The sequence below is a fragment of the Lepidothrix coronata genome, unplaced genomic scaffold (genome assembly GCF_001604755.1).
Source record: "Lepidothrix coronata isolate B3197 unplaced genomic scaffold, Lepidothrix_coronata-1.0 Scaffold32, whole genome shotgun sequence".
Taxonomy (NCBI): Eukaryota; Metazoa; Chordata; class Aves; order Passeriformes; family Pipridae; genus Lepidothrix; species Lepidothrix coronata.
The window spans coordinates 5,677,411-5,693,277 of record NW_016690212.1 but is presented as its reverse complement, the minus strand read 5'-3'; the positions used below and the strand labels follow the sequence as shown (position 1 = coordinate 5,693,277).

At 42.0% G+C, this 15,867-nt stretch overlaps 1 long non-coding RNA gene across 2 annotated transcripts in view; it reads left to right on the top strand.

Annotated features, from left to right (window-relative positions):
- Window positions 1-15,867, top strand: part of LOC108495638 — a 34,223-nt gene that overhangs the window by 10,379 nt on the left and 7,977 nt on the right. Inside the window, exon 6 of one of the 2 annotated variants that reach the window (XR_001874178.1) lies at window positions 11,355-14,540. The exons of the other annotated variant lie outside the window; for it this stretch is intronic. This is a non-coding gene — a long non-coding RNA (uncharacterized LOC108495638). Of the gene's footprint in view, window positions 1-11,354; window positions 14,541-15,867 lie in introns of those variants that run through there. 2 annotated transcript variants of the gene reach the window in all.

Sequence of the window (15,867 nt, the reverse complement as noted above, 5' to 3'; positions counted from 1 at the left end):
GGCCTGTATGTCCTGATGGGTTGTCACATGTTCACAGAATAATGCAGAAGGCACTGACTTCCTGCCTGAGAACATGATGCTGTTAGGGTAAAGGAAGTTTCTGCTTGTGCTTCAGCATTGTTTGGAGCTGGACTGGTGCTGCAGTGGTGAAAATGAAGTTGCTTAGGCTCCTGGCACCATGGGCTACTCCATGAGGGATCCTGAGCCACCTTCTGTCCTTCACAGTCACTGCATGAGCAGCACTGGCTTAAAAGAACACACTTGACTCAATGGCAGTAAGAGATAACTCAAGAATTAAGAAAACTTGGTACATATTGCTGGGATGATCTCACGCTCTGCATGCAAAGTTATTGATGGAGGATGAACACCTGCTGCAAGAAAACCTGCTTGGAACATCTGTCAGGATTTTGCATAGCTGCATATTCCAAGAAGATAGGAAAAGGTTAAAAAGAAAAATATACTCTGCTTCATACCTGCTTCTGCTAGCCAAAATATACATTAACATATTTTGTCATAAGCTAGGAGTGAAATTGGCAGCCAGCAGCTAATTCAGGTGGAGTCGATTTCTTAGTAGTAGCTCTATTCTCAAACTCCACAAGCACTGAGGAAGCCATGGGGAAGCAAGCAGAAATAATTAGGGGATCTATATGTTTAGAGTAAAGATAAGTCCCCTTCTACTGACCCCTACTTCAGTGCTTTGCAGAGCTTGGCAGTGTCTACAAGCTGCCAAAGATGTGTCGGTGGAGAATGGAAACGGCATCATTCAAAACAGGTTTAAAGTGCACCCGAACATCCCTGTGCAACACCCCCAGCTAAGCTTCATTCTAGCACCCACAGACAAGCATTACACAGGGCCATAAGGAAACACCAGTTACAGAAAAGGAAAATGAAATTTTCTCATGTCAGTAACCTGTTTTCCCATTCTCCTGTGATGGAGACTGTTGGTTTGGGTTTTGTGCCTTCCTCAGTAACCTCAGAGGCCTAAGAGCTTTTTGGAAATGAGCACATACTATTTATCTAAGAAAAATTCATAACTTCCAGGCTGTGTGGGATAGTGTTGCCATTTAGTCTAACTGCTAACACAAGGAACCTGTAACCGTCTCAGAAAACGTGAAGGAACTTTGCTCAGCTTTATTAGAGTATTCTTCTGAATAAGACCGAATTTTATCACGTAACTAGATTTTCATTCAAGAAAGCACTTCTGCTTTCTACTGTATCTCTGACACAAAATTCAGATATATTGCTTTGGTATTAAATTTGTTTGGGAGCTCCCACTGTTACCCCAAAGATATGTTTCACTTCTAAAGCATTATATTGAAGCAGAAAGATATTTGCAAGTCAGTTTTTAAAACTATAATATTTCACTTGAGTTGTATTTATGGGGGGTGGGGAAAGAACCTCTCCAATGTTTTTATTGTATCATTTACATTGCAGTCTGGTTCTTGATAGACCACTTAGTAACTATTGGGTGTTCTGTGGCTTGCACTGTAGTCTCCATTAACAAACCCAGACAAGACAGGAGGCCACTTGCCACACCACTTAGTGATGACCAGAGCCCTGCTCCAGACCTGAGGTCTAGCTGGGCTCAGAAGGTAAAAATCTGCCTCCGCTTTGAATGCTGCTCACCTTGTTCAGGGCATGTGAAAGCTCCTTCTTGTTCCTTTCTCCTTGTCCTAGAGTTTCATCCTAGTAATGCTGGCTACAGCCTAGCAAATGAGCACAGCCCTGCTGTTTTGTCCCTCCAACAGCTATTGGGGCCGTTGAAGTCCTCCACGAGGACAAGGACTTGTGGACGTGAGGCTGTTCCTATCTGTGTACAGAGGGCCTCATCCACTCGGTATTCCTGGTCGGGGGTGAGTGTGTCTTTCTGGTCAGGTGGCCTGTAGCAGAACCCAACATACTTAATGTAAAACATATGCTTAAATGCCACCAGGATGCCTGGAACAAAGTTCTACAGGAAAAAAATATTATCATCCTGAACTGATGTGCATCAGGCTGTATTTGAAGTACAGTGGTTTCAAACGCATTGTCAGCCTCCCTGTATAACTCTTGTGCGTGTTTGATTTAATTAGTGGATGTGATAGCCTTAGGGAAAACCATCTGATTTTTTAATGTACAGTATCAGTTGCTAAACCTCATGTGAAGGAAGCCAGCATGAAGTATGTGTAGTATGAGAAAGACTAATGCTCACATTTTCTCCTGTATCTCTCAGGCTGTAACTAGCATCAGCCATTCCTGCAAAGGTAAGGGCTCTGAAAGGAGCTCATACAGCACCTTACTGATGGAAAAAATAGGAGCCTTAAATATGAGCTCCCACCCAGCATCCTTGCAAATGCAAGTCTTCATTAGAATTGAAATGGAGGGTGTGGGGGGCAGTCTGTTCTAGGGCAGACAGACGAACAGGGGCTGCTTCACTCTCTTTCTGAATCATTGAGTTCACCAGAATTCAATATTCATACTGTTTCCATTAAGTGTTAAAACTGTCTTTAAAAAGAAATTACTACCCTCTTCGTGTTTTTAGTATGTACTCTGCAAGAGTCTAAAAACAGTCAGTGCCACCTCTCCTTCCACGCAGCCGATGACCTGGATTGGATTCCCCATCTCCTCTGTTTAGGCTGGAGTCTGCTCAGGGCTTCTGCCTTACACTTGTTTTATCTCCTTTTACAGTGGCTCAGAAGAAGAGGGGACTATTTCACAAGAGATCAGTTTAGTGTTACTACAGGAAGGGCCTCGGAAAATAGTGTTGTGTATATCACTCAGAACAGTGCACTACGTGACAAAATCCCACACCATTCCCTGGGTTTACTTGTTGATATGGTTTGAAGCTGGCTCCCTGCCAAGTCTCCAAACCTTACCACCAGAAGTCCCCCCCCAAAAAACCTCAGGGAGAAGAGGGAGAAAAAAAAATAAGAAAACCCGAAACGAGAGAGACACAACCAAAGTGAGATATATAAATATATTTACACTTATATACAATTAAAATATACAATTTCACAAGGGAAAGGGAAGGGGGAAGGGAAAAGAAACAAAACCAAAAATAAAATATATATGTATATATCCCAATTAGTGACCCAATATCTAACAACTAAAAAAAGTTAGCAAAGAAAATATCTCACTACTCTCCTGGGACAACCGAGAGTCGCTCCGGAACAATCGCCGGCAACCTCTGTCTCCCAAGGTCGGCAAGGCCTAACCAGGCCTCGCTCCCCAACCCAACAGACTCAACAGCAGGGAACCTGCACCTCCAAGCCGCCGGAAGGAAAGAGAGCGAAGGCCTCTCCTCCTTTCTTCTTATACCTTGGCTTACGTAAAAATCGTAGGGAATACTGGGTAAATCTGGACCCTTCCTTGGTTACAAACTGGTCACCATGGAAGGCCTAGCCCAAACCACCACACTTGTCTATCCACATAGACTTGGACTGGTCACCAAGTCCATCCAAGCAGAGTAATTAACAAAGCATTAGTTTGATGACAAAATACTTGCAACATTTTCCATCTTCTTTGGAATTTCTCTGTCACACAGGCAATTCTTTAGTCCCAGCTTTTGTGGTCTATGTTATGGCCATTCCAGTCTCTGGAGAAACGCACAAAGCACTGAGTGTCAGACATTATTAAAATGGACTGAAATGAGTAAGGCAAAAGGCAAGCCCAACTATTCTCGTTTAATTTCAGCAGCTGTTTCTTTCAGCAGCTCATATGCCTGTGTCCTAGATTATGTAGACATACTTCTCCATACTTCTCACCAGTCATGGGAAAGGGAAACATACCTTGGAGCATACCTGGAAGCAAAATTTTTCAAGTCTAGCTTAAGAATGGGTAGTTATTAAAATAATATAAAGAGATACTAGCATCCCTTACAACCTGTGGACAGAAAGTACAGTACATTAATCATCCCCTGGTCTCTTTGCTAAGAACATGCTCCTCCAGTGCACTGGATGGCCTTAAATGAAAGTGGGTCCTGCAATGGGATGCCATAGCCCAGCTGCAAGAGACTCCTAATTTCAAGTACACTGAGTGACTAATGCTTATTACAGCTTTATCATTTCTTACTTTGAGTCTTCAATAAGGCACAAATGACCAGGTGAGCTCCAGCAGTGGCAGGAACTGACTGCCTGTATTCCAGCTGTTCTCCCCACATCAGCAGCAGAGGAGTTAACCAGGCAGTATCTAAGATGCATACTGGCCTGCAGGATCAAAACAAAGCTGATGGCAAGTGACAACTTGCTCTCCTGCAGCTCCAGCTGCAGAATCCCTATGGCAACTTAGCCAAAATGAAACTATCTTCACCCACGTGTCTCTGCAATTGCGGGAAGCTCTCTCTGGGCATCCAAAAAAAGCAAGTGAACCTGACAGCAGATATGCTCTCTTGTCACCACAGGGATAAGGTATATCTTCAGCAATTTTTTACAGAGACCATCTTATCCGGATCATTTCTGTAAAAAAAATGTGACCACTTTTCACTCTATTCTTAGCAAAAAGAATCCTCACAAAAAACCCACTACGCTCAGCAGTGTTTAATTCACTGATCTCTGCAACAGCCACAAATCAGCAGTAACCTGGTCTTCTGAATATATTGTTAGCGCCACAGAGCAAAGAGCACAAAGAACATGAACAGAGACTGAAACAGCTGAGTATAAGTACATTTTAATGATCATTTTAAGTCCTCCTTAATCCAATCTCTGAACTTGAATTTACAGAATCCATGCTACAAGGTTTTTGTTTCAACACTGCTGGAGGGGCCCCAACACACTTAGATTTTAAAAAGTGTAAAAAATCTGAATAAACCTTCAGAAAACATCAACCAACTTTTAAGCAATTCAAGTTCCCCACTAGTAGCAGGGAAGATAGCAGAATGCTTTCTGCCTGTATGCTTTTTTGTATTTCTTCTTACTTCTGTACTATGTGTAATGTTTGTCTGAGCACAAGGAATTAGCCCTTACTTGAGTCTGCCTTCCCGTTCTCTTAACTCCTGATACTTTGGTTTCTGTAACAATAAACATCATCTCACTTTCATTTCAGTCTATTGTCAGTTAAATATAAAAACCCTAATGAAGTTTCTCTAAATTGAATTTTGGAATCAAAGAAACTTCCAAGTTTCCCCATATCAATACCAACTGCAGTCAAATACACTGCAGCTCTGGAGCTTCAACTAAAAATGTTTAGGGGAGCCAACCCAGCTTTTCTCTGTGTTTACAATGAGCACATGAAGTGCACATGAAGTGTCCATCCTTTATCAGGATTTGAGTAACTGATCACTCAGGACCTCATTCAGTATAGTATTTCTTGTTGCTTTCCTGCACTATGAGGCCAGGAAGGCTGTGTTTTTAGATGGATTGGCCACTGATGGGGCACTAGATCAGCTTGAAGGCTGGTGGTCCCTATATTCCAGAAGGGTGTACTGAAGCTTGATTTTAAGAAGAGTTTTGAGGAGAAGACGTGATAGGAAGCCCATCGAGTTCTGGGATATTTTGCATCTGCCCCAGACATTTTGTATCATGTTTTGGCTATGCATCTGCAGTTTAGGTTCTTACTTGAGCACAGATAGCACTGATCATGAGCAACAGAGCTGTGATCCAGCTGTAGGGTGAGTGGTACAACTACATGATGTGAGATGGGAGAGTGCAGTTAGGTCTTGGATATTTCTGTGCACCATATTTCTGATACATCAGGGATACAGCAGACCCACTGAGTACATGCCTACATGTTCCTAAACCTGCACAAGAGTAGTCCATTAGATGTTATTAATGAGGAGGCTTTTGATCAGTGCTGCAGCACATTACCATTTTAATTACCATGTAATGGTAATTAAAAGCTGTTACACATGTTACAACTATGAGGAAATATTCATTGTTTACTATATATCCATGAAACATTTTGAACATTTCTGTGGGACTTGGTCATTGTCTTATTTTTATATTATGTGTTTTGGAGATTTTTTTGGCAGGGAAGTAGCTGCAATCCTATCTGCAAAGGAATTTCCGGATTTCCCCATATCAGAAAGGCATTTTGACTGGTGAAGTCTTAAGATATAAACAAAAACTTGAAAAAGGTCATCCTAGTTGTACAGGCTTTTGGCTGGCACTTGTGCTGCAGCAGACTGGTTCATTTCTGCACCAATGTAATAGCATTTTAACCTACAGCTGTTGATCTAGAAATGCTGGAATTGGATGTTTTGAGCCTCACCTTAATTTTCCATTGAAGGACATGCAAGAAACTCAGTACTACCCCAGTTTTGCTTCATTTAACTGAACTTTCAGTCTAGTAAATGTCCTCACACCCCAGTTTGCATGTCTCTTGCTGTGTCTGATTGATGCAGAACTCTGGTTTGCACTCACAGAACACAGCCAGCAGCCAGGAAGGGAAAACCATCCTTGGATTACTGATGTCAAAGAAGTAGGACTCTTTGGGCCTTTTTTTCTTTTTTTTTTTTTTTTTTCTCATAGGCCAGAATATGAGAGTTTCCCTGTAATCCAGACTGCATTCTTAAGAAGTAGCACTTGCTGTGGTTTTTTGTCTGTAGAATAAAAAAAAAAAAGGCTGTTCAGTCTTTCTTCAGTGCAAAGACCTGATACTGAATGAATCTACTTGTTTTTGAGACTGCTGAGAAGCTGAGACTACATTGTCCAAGGCTTAAGAAAGCCTTGCTTGCATTCAATAGACTTTGATGTAAAATGTTCAAGAAAAGGGTTGTTTAAATAGGAGTCACATCTGTGATGATTTAAGAATATAAGCAAAGTGAGCCTTTGATGAGGTGGTAACATCTTATTAGACTAGCATCCTAGTCTTAGGCTTTTCATCCTACGCAAAGGGTTTTTGGCCTGAAAGCTTTTCTCTCTATTTTCGTCTCCATCAGGTAGTCAAATGGAGAGGTAACCTTCCTGTGGGCCTTGTCTCTAATAGAAAGAAATATTATCTCTCCTCACATTCTCTGATGTGGAATTGCTATAAATTGTAACTTGATTTTCTTCTCAGAATTTTTCTCTCCGTCTGAGTCCAGGTGTCTTGGAAATATTTAAATAATAACACATTTCTCCATACTCAGGTTGCCTACCGATAATGTCCCCCAGTGTTAAAGCGAACTGTCCTTCTACAACCAATACAATAAAACCCAGATATTTTTATTATTTTTTCACAGCATGACCAAAGTCCTCATAGAAGAGGCAGTGTGGTTTGTCAGTTGGAGTATGGATCACAGGTCAGGAAATCAGTCTGTTTCTCATCTGCCCCTCAGAGATTTTGCCACTTAGGTAGGGTGAGAATTTTTCAGGCTGTGCTGATCTATGTCCAAGATGAAGATGCACAGCTACAGGTAAGATAAGGCTCACCCCAACTCACACATCCTGCTGAGAGAGTTGCACCTTCTCTGGTTCAGTGCCATGCTAGCAGAGCACAGGGCTGGCTCTGGGATCAGAGCAGAAATATGTTTGCCTCTGCCTGCAAAAGAGCACACAAAGAGGTGTCTTGTGCTTCCAGATCTCACTATCTGCATGGTCATTTTCCATTTTAGGGAGATTGGAACAGAAATTTTTGCATCCAGAACCTTATAACAGCTCTAGCAGTTAAACTATGACTTCTTTAGGGTGATCCTATGGAAATTATTGATAAATATGACACATTACTTAGTACTAAAAAAAAACCCAACTGTTGTCAGGGTTGTAGGGTACAGGTAGTCCAGGGAGTTCATTAGCATTCTCCACCAGATGAATCTGGAAATGTAGTGGTACAAGCTAAATGATGAAAAGATGTTCAGGTGCCTTTCTCAGGAAAATGACTTCTCTTCCCTGGTGGGTTGTTGTGATTACTCGGAAACTGCATAATCTGAGATCGTGATGCCTGTCTCTTCTCCTGAATGATTAGAAACCTTTTCTGTCAGAAAATATTTAGAATGTAGTTTGTCTTTCATTGCTTTCAGTTCCCAAAGCAATCACGTCAAAAAGACTTCGGACTGGACCAGGGTGATTTTCTTTTAAACGGATGAAGTTTTATCACTAGAAACCTACTATTGATGCATATTCTGGATGTGTGGGTGCCTATTCTACCAGAATCACTATTTCCCTGACAATTTTGAAAACAATCTGTGCATGAAGAGGATGATACTGCTGTGCCTAAGTCAGTACGGATAACATTGTTATGTTATGAATTCTAGTTTTGGCAAGACATAATACATAGATACGAGTTTAGTTTAGAGGGCACTGTGGCTTCTCATTGCTCTCTGATCTTTGTTCTGATTTCTCTACCTGACCAAGGGCTGTTACTGCTCTGGGGCATCAATTCTAGATTGCCTTCAGCCCTTATATACAGAGATAATGGCATATATGTCCATAAAGTGAGACTTGAAAAAAGAATAATGAATAAAGTTATAGTGGTGGCTGGATTTGTGTGTTTGTAATTATGTCATCTAAATTTATTTGGCAAATCATTTCCAAGGCATACATGATCACATTTCCCCTAAATGTAAAGTAGAACACTAATTTCTGAGCTAAATCATTTTATCTAGCAAAAACATAAATATACAGCTAAAAGTCGAATGAAAACAATTCTAAGTCTTCCTTTTTAATTCCTTCTTACATCCTAATGGGAGAAAGCAAGACATGGGAAAGTACCAGCAGAGATCAGAAAGAGGTTAGCTGGAAAGTGTGTCAAGCTACTTAGAGAAAGATTTTAAAAAAAAAAATCCAAATTAATTTAAAAGAGTTGAGAATGCAAGGGAAAAGAGAGAGATAATCCAGAGTATGGAGGGGAGATGACTGATGAGTCTGGTCTTCTCTAGAACTGCCCCATAGAAGTTTACTGGCATTGGACTTAGTTTCACAAAAACTTATTCCACAAAAAAATCTATCTTCTTGCAAGGCATCCAGCCCTGGTCCATGCTCTATAATTCACAGGGAATAAAGTTCACTTCTTTAGTAAAACAAATTAGTAAGGGGGTTCTGGAAAGAACTGACTGATATTGACAATGGGACTGGAGAGCCTGAATGGCTTTGTGGGAGATGGGGGGAAGAGGGCTTGCCCTGCTCAGCTGTGCAGGGCTGGATTGTAGGCTTTAGGAATACAACACCAAATTTCTAGTTTTTAGGAGGCAGTTGAAAAACGAACAAACAAAGCAACAAAGGCAGTGCCTACTCTTCTGTCTCAGGCTATTGACATAAGTTTGTACCTTTCTGCTTCTAATCTTACTATCTCTTATAGAAGCAATACGTATTCAAATGTACAATACTGGTTTCTGTTCTGGATAGGATGTAAAGCCACATAACTTTGAAATATAATAAATAATCATTCAAAGTCAATCTGTTTCAGACAACTGCAACTAAAAAGTGAGTAACTGTCTCTCTAGGAGTTGGAGATAGTAACTTGCTGCGCATTAAGAATCATCTTAAGATAACTGAAATGAAATAAATATGTAGACCAGTTTTTAAGGCAATATGCAGCATTCATCTCTTTCTTCCTTCCTATACTTCAATGTCTTTCCCCTTCCCTCTTTCCTCTTTCAGACCAGGGCTCTGAAAAGTTGTGTTTCTATAGTAATCTGAAGAACTAAGTGCTCAGAAGAGCAACATCTTTCTAAATATTAAATAGCTTGTTCATCAGCAAGACACTGTGCCCATGTGTTCAGACACAGTCCTAGTGTAGCTTTTCTTGCTGTTTCTCTGGTAAAGACAGCTCAAGCTTGCAGGCCTCGACACTTTGAGGAGCATTAGCCCCACGTTGCTTAGAAATATTTGCAAACATTCAAAATTACTTTCATACTTGCCCCCACAAAGAGAAGGAAGTAATTTAGGAAAAAATGATGCAGATTAGAAAGAAAAGGCTCAGCTCCCATGTCATCAGCTATGTGGTACTGAAGGCGAGGGGGGATTGTTTCTGCAGAGTGCAGAGGTCACCTGCCATTTGCTTCAATATTTGCGGGTATTTTGGTAGGATTTGGGGAGGGCAGTGGAGGTCTCTTTGATAAAAGGGTATTTCACACATGGCAAAGTCTGAACAACTGCTCTGAGCACATCATTCCGAGCTTTCCATGGGGTCTCAGCCTCTGCTGCACTTGGCTGAATGCATTCAATTTGGGCTGATTTCAGCAGTTAAATGTCACAGGCCTGTGTCATTGCTCATAAACATTGGGTACCACGGACACAGATGAAGGAGCTGTGCCAAAACCAGGCAGCACACTGTAAAAGCTGAATAAATTACTGATAGAGATAGGGAAGACAGGAGAGTAATTTTGACCTTTCCCTTTTAAATGTGTCTTTCAGAGCTACCTTTTGATAACTTTTGATATCATTAAAGTGTCAGAAGAGTAACAAAACAAAAAAAGCGGAGGAAAAACAGAAAGTTAGAACAAGCTGAGATATCCTGAGGTGTTTGGGGATAATGATGGATGAATACCCCCACAGTACTTAAGCTGTTGCAGTTTTAGATGTCGGATCAGTACAAAACACAAGAAATGGATGTGACATGCAGGGAGCATAAGTGCCTCACACAGATGGGAGGAGGGACCATGAGTCTGAAATGACCGGATGGACTGGCTCCTTCCCATGCCCCCAGTTTGTAGGTAACCTCACTGCACTTCCAAGAGGCCAGCAGCACTTTTCAAGGCTGTTTCTGGTTCCCAGAATCGCAGGTCCAGGTTGGCAGGCCTTTCTCTGTCAGAGTTTTTTTAGCAGACAATTTCTTCTGTTTAACAGTTTTCCCTTTCTAAGCAGGCTGCCTTGCTGGCTGCTCACATCAAGATTGGTTTCTCGTCTTTTTCTCCACTGCAGTTGTCTGCCAGGTTTGAGTCTTTGTCTGTTTGGTTTATGGCTTCCCCCTTTTCCTTATCAGATCAGATAATCTTACCAAAATTAACCTTTTTGTATCCATATATCCTTATCAATCAATGTGACTGACTCCTATCACTGCCTCATGTATTGGTTGTTTTTTAGGTTTGGGTCTTTGTGCCCTCTTGCTTGTGATTTTCTCCTTTTCTTATTATCCCCTTTTGTGTTAGGAAGGTCCTTGACCAGACACCTTTCACGAAGCAAATGCTCTCTCATTCTGCATGCCTTTACAATAATAATTATGATCTTGCTGAGCAGTGAGGAACATGCTACCAGAGAGCAAAGGGAAGGAGTGTAACATCTGACATATCCTATAATAGTAGCAGGACTTTGATCCTGTCACAAAATTTCACCAGAAGCCAGCACAGAGATTTTAAAATTGGAATATTATGTTGAAACAACTGAGTGCCCAAAAGACTGTGAGCTGCTGCATCCTGTATCAGCTGCATTCGAGAGATAACACAGTTGGTAACTCCTGCAAACAAAGAATTGCAATAATCCATCCCTGAGAAATCAAGCCAATTCAAAATCCTCTCCTCTTAGGAAGGGACACGGCCTGCTGTTATTTCAGAGGCAGCACAAAGAGAGCCTGGTAATACAATGCACACATATCTGTTGATCAGTCTGACAATGCTGAAGCTTAACTCTGGGAGATGGATTTAAAAGTGCAAGATGAGGTGAATCCCAGGATGGCAGTCACATTCAGCAAATGTCTCCTGCATGAACCTTGGTCAACTCCACAGTGATTGCAGTCTCCAGGGACTAACTCCTCTTATGTCTCCTTACAGCTTGGCCTAATACAGTTGCTGATGTCTTCTTTACCCTGTCCTGGGTTTGTGTCCCTGCTGTTTGTTTCTTTTCTCTCTTTGATATTTTTTAACACAGAAAGCTCAAACATGCCATACACAGCTACCAGAACCCCTGTCAGACAAGATACCCCATTAAAGGTAAATCTAAATAGAAACTGTTAAAGCCTCTGCAGCTGTAATCATCAGACAAAACAGGTTTAACTGATAGTACTGATGATGCCAATATAGCCAAAAAGTGAAAACTCAAACTCACCAATATTTTCCTCCATTTACCTGTCAGCAGTTACAATAGTGAACATGGAGTGGGACAGGGCAATGGTGAAGGAGAGTTTAAAATACCTTCTTCTCTTGCATAAAAAATAGAGCCAGATCTGCCCAGCACTGTCTGTACTCCCACCTGCCACAAGTGCCTGTGTCCACCCCCACCACGAGCAACACAGCTCTCCACACTTCCTTCTTCGGAAAATCCTGCCTCTGGGAGGTAAGACAGTGTTAATTTGGTCTGTAGAAAGCCTGAACCATTGCAGTTATGAGAGCAGTGTACAGCAAGGGCAAAGAGGCACCTGCTACCTTTGCAGTAATCAACATTTCAAATCTATCACATGCCTCAAATTAATTTCCAGCTGAAAAGCAATCATTTTTCAAGCACTTAATACAAACCATATGCAAAAATTAGGCATAGTTCTGATTGACGATGATTTTTCTGATCAAATGGTTATTTGTGACAGTTTCAAATTTGATGAAATAAATTCATTTCAGTAAACTCCAATTTTTTTGTTGACAAAACTGAAGAGCATTCCCTTGGCAATTCTCCTACCAGAGAGATCCCACCTAACCCTGTATTTGAATATCATCTCCTTGGCAAAGTCAGACCTAGGGAATGCCTCTGCTGCAGTTACTGGGGGGATTATATGGCACATAAATGTTCACATTAACTCTGAGCTAGCAGGGATAAAGGGGACTGTGCAGTTGATGGCACACCCATTAATAGAGCACAGTCAGGTAAGGTATCACACAACGCAGCTTAACTGTGCAGTTCAACTTCTCCTTCCCTCTCCCCTCAACCAAATCAAGCTTGATCCAGTCTTGCAGCCAGCTGTCAGTCCTGTGACAGCCACAGAGGGCTCAGAGAGAACTAATTTAGACTCATCATTAGAAAATACTTAAAGAAAAGAGCTCATTCCCAAGTCAGCACTGTTAGAGATAAGGCACAGAACTATTCATTTGGAATTGCCCTAAAAACATGTGATCATTCCCTGAGAAGAGCCCTAATCTCAGCAAATTATCACGAGGCAGTGCAAGCACATGCACACTGGCACATTAGGTATGTTATTGACTGACTACATATGGGACCCCCAAATCTTCGTTAGCAAAGCCTAGCCATGATAATATATGGAACTCATGTGCTCAGAGCTCTTGCAGGTGGATCTATCAAAGACCTCAAGCCAGCATCTGAAATCTTCTGAACACATCTCCTGGGTGCTTACATGGGCTTTGTCAGTGCTCTGGTTAGACTTGAGCTCTCATACCTTCTCACTGGTCATCTGGAAAAAGGGGAACACAGTTTGGGAATGGAATGCTGCTGCTTTCACTCTGAGATGCACCCTTGATCCTCTCTATGAGACTGGGGGAAACAGTGTCCCATGGGAGGAGGCCAACAGAGGAGAGAAAATGATTCTCCCTTACCTGCTGAAGGATCACCTTCATGAGAGTTGTTTAGTGAAGTGTCAGTCACCTTCCCCAGCCGAGGCAGCACCTGCAATACAACAGTCACACACAGAGTGCACCCCTTGATGCGGGCACACACTCCAGTGCCACACTCTTCAGAGGCAATCCAAAGTGATTTAGTATTTTGGAGGCTGTTTGTGGTGTTACAGGAGGAATTCACATAGTTCCTCCAAAAGGAATAATCCCAAAACAGATTTGCTTAGTGCTAATGAGAAGGTACTGGTATTCAATTGCATGTGGTTTCCATGTATTGAAAAAAGACATGCAGTCTCATTAATCTGCTTTAACTGTGAGCTATTTTTCTTTCACTTTTAATATTCTCAAGCCTAGGAGTGCCAAGGGGAATCACAGGACAGGCTGACTACAGAGGAGTCATCTCCTCTGCAATCATCCTCATGTGTCTGTCAGGAATTCTTGAAGCAACTGCAATAAATCCTGAATTTTTAATATGGTTCACAAGTTCAGAGACAAAAAAATCAGTGCTCAGACAGCCGGGACTGTGGTAGTTATCTACGATGTCAGGGTACACATGTTTTTGTAAAAGGAAATCAAAGGAAACTATTGAAAAAAGCATGATCAAATACGGTCAGAAGACAAAGAGTGACTGCTGGAAAGCAGAGAAAGATGGGTCAGTAGAAACGAGTATGAAGGGTCAGGAGAGAAAAATGAGCTTCCTGCCTGATTCCTTATTGTTCTACATGGCAGCCAGAGAGATGGGTCTCTATTTGCCAACACCATACAAGTAAAGTAACAGTTCACAAACAGTGGAACACAAGCTGTTGTATTAACTCAAAAATCCAGATAGACAAATCCTTGGTTTTCAACACAGCAAATAAGACAGATTTCCTTGGATGGTCTTGCTGTCCGTAGATCACAGACTGGGAACTGATGGTATGGACTGAAATCCCCTCATAGTCCCCTCAGCCTTAGGAGTGAAGCACACAACGTATATGAGGCTGCTGCACTGCATGTGTTTCTCAGCAGCAGTTGTGGCCCCACTGAAGTTGAAGTGTTGAACCCCACATGTAACATCAATGTGGTAAAATAGATGCAAGGAAACACAGTCAGGATTTACAGGAATACCCTGTACTGTTTGAGGAAAACAGATATCTGTGGCAATGGATTTGCCATATGCAGGATGGAAAAAGTCCTGTCAGATGGATTGGTGAGGAAAACAGCTCAAACATTATGGAGACAGAAGTTTTTACTGTGGTTCAAACATGTTTTCAAAATGCCTTTTTGTATTTTCTGCAGTGTCACTGTCTCCTTCCGGACACCCCCTGTGAAGCTATTGTCTCACACAGAGTGTCCTGGGAAGGTGTCCTGAGGTGTTTCTCATTGGCCCCTTGTTAACCCCTTTCTATTGGTTGTTGACCCTTTACCTGATGGTTTTTTCTGTGTGACCCTGACCTTGTGATTGGTCCCCTTTTGACCCTCCTAAAAGCCTTAAAAACCCCAACCCCACAATAAACTTCCTCTTTCGTCCGTCCCTCCCCGTGTGGTCTGTGTGTGCTCCTTGCGGGGTCACCGGGCCACGTGCAGGGGCGGGGGGAAGGGCATTCACCTCGCAGGTTATGGGGCCAGCATCCTAAGGCCTGGAGGTCTCCCCAAATCCCACTAATCCGCCGTAGATATGCATATGGACATTGACGTGCGTGCACACTGAGAGATGCAGCCGGGTCAGAAATTACTTCCAGAGCTAAGGTAGGGTCAAGACTGGAGTGTGAGGAATGAAAAGGAAGCACGAAGGTCAGCTGGAGCTGAGGAAAAGAACAGAAAGAAGACATAATTCAAAAACTGCAATGGACCTTGTATTGTCCTACCACAATGGACAAGACAATGAGGTCTACCTTCACCAAGTCCAAGATAGCCCAGTCCTGCAGGCAGGAGGCCAAACTGCTGTGAAGGGAAGATGATTTGAAAGTCAAGGAAAGACAAGAGACAGTGTGCATTGCAAGCAAGTGAAATAGAGGTTCCCTACTGTCAACAGTAAAAAACTATGATGAAAATAGGGAAGTCTCAATGGGATTCATATGTGTCCACTTGTTGCAAATTGTCTACGGTCCCACTAAAGTCAATGATGGTCTAGTCGGTGTAGTCAGTGGCAACTAATTAATGCAGGAGGCTAATTAATCTGATAAGAAGTAAGCTTTTACTTTAGGATGAAACGAATCATGATATTGACTTTATTGACTAGATTTCTATCGACTAAAAGAACTGTAGGGTCATTTGCTGATATGTTCATGCTGTACATGTACAACTATGTGAGTCCAGCTGACTATACCTAAAGCAAAGAACAACAAGGAAAAGTCAGTGAAAAGAGCAAATTCTGGCCATTACATACAACAGCGTTCCAGGAAATAAACATAATTTCCTGGACCAGTAAAAGCCAAGCACACTCCTTTGGGTTTCAAGGAAAGGATTTCTGGGGTCTTTCTGAAGGCAAGACCATCAGTCAGTTGGTGATGAAAAGGCCTTTTCAGAGAGTGTCTCCGTGAGCAGCTGACAGCTCAATTTCC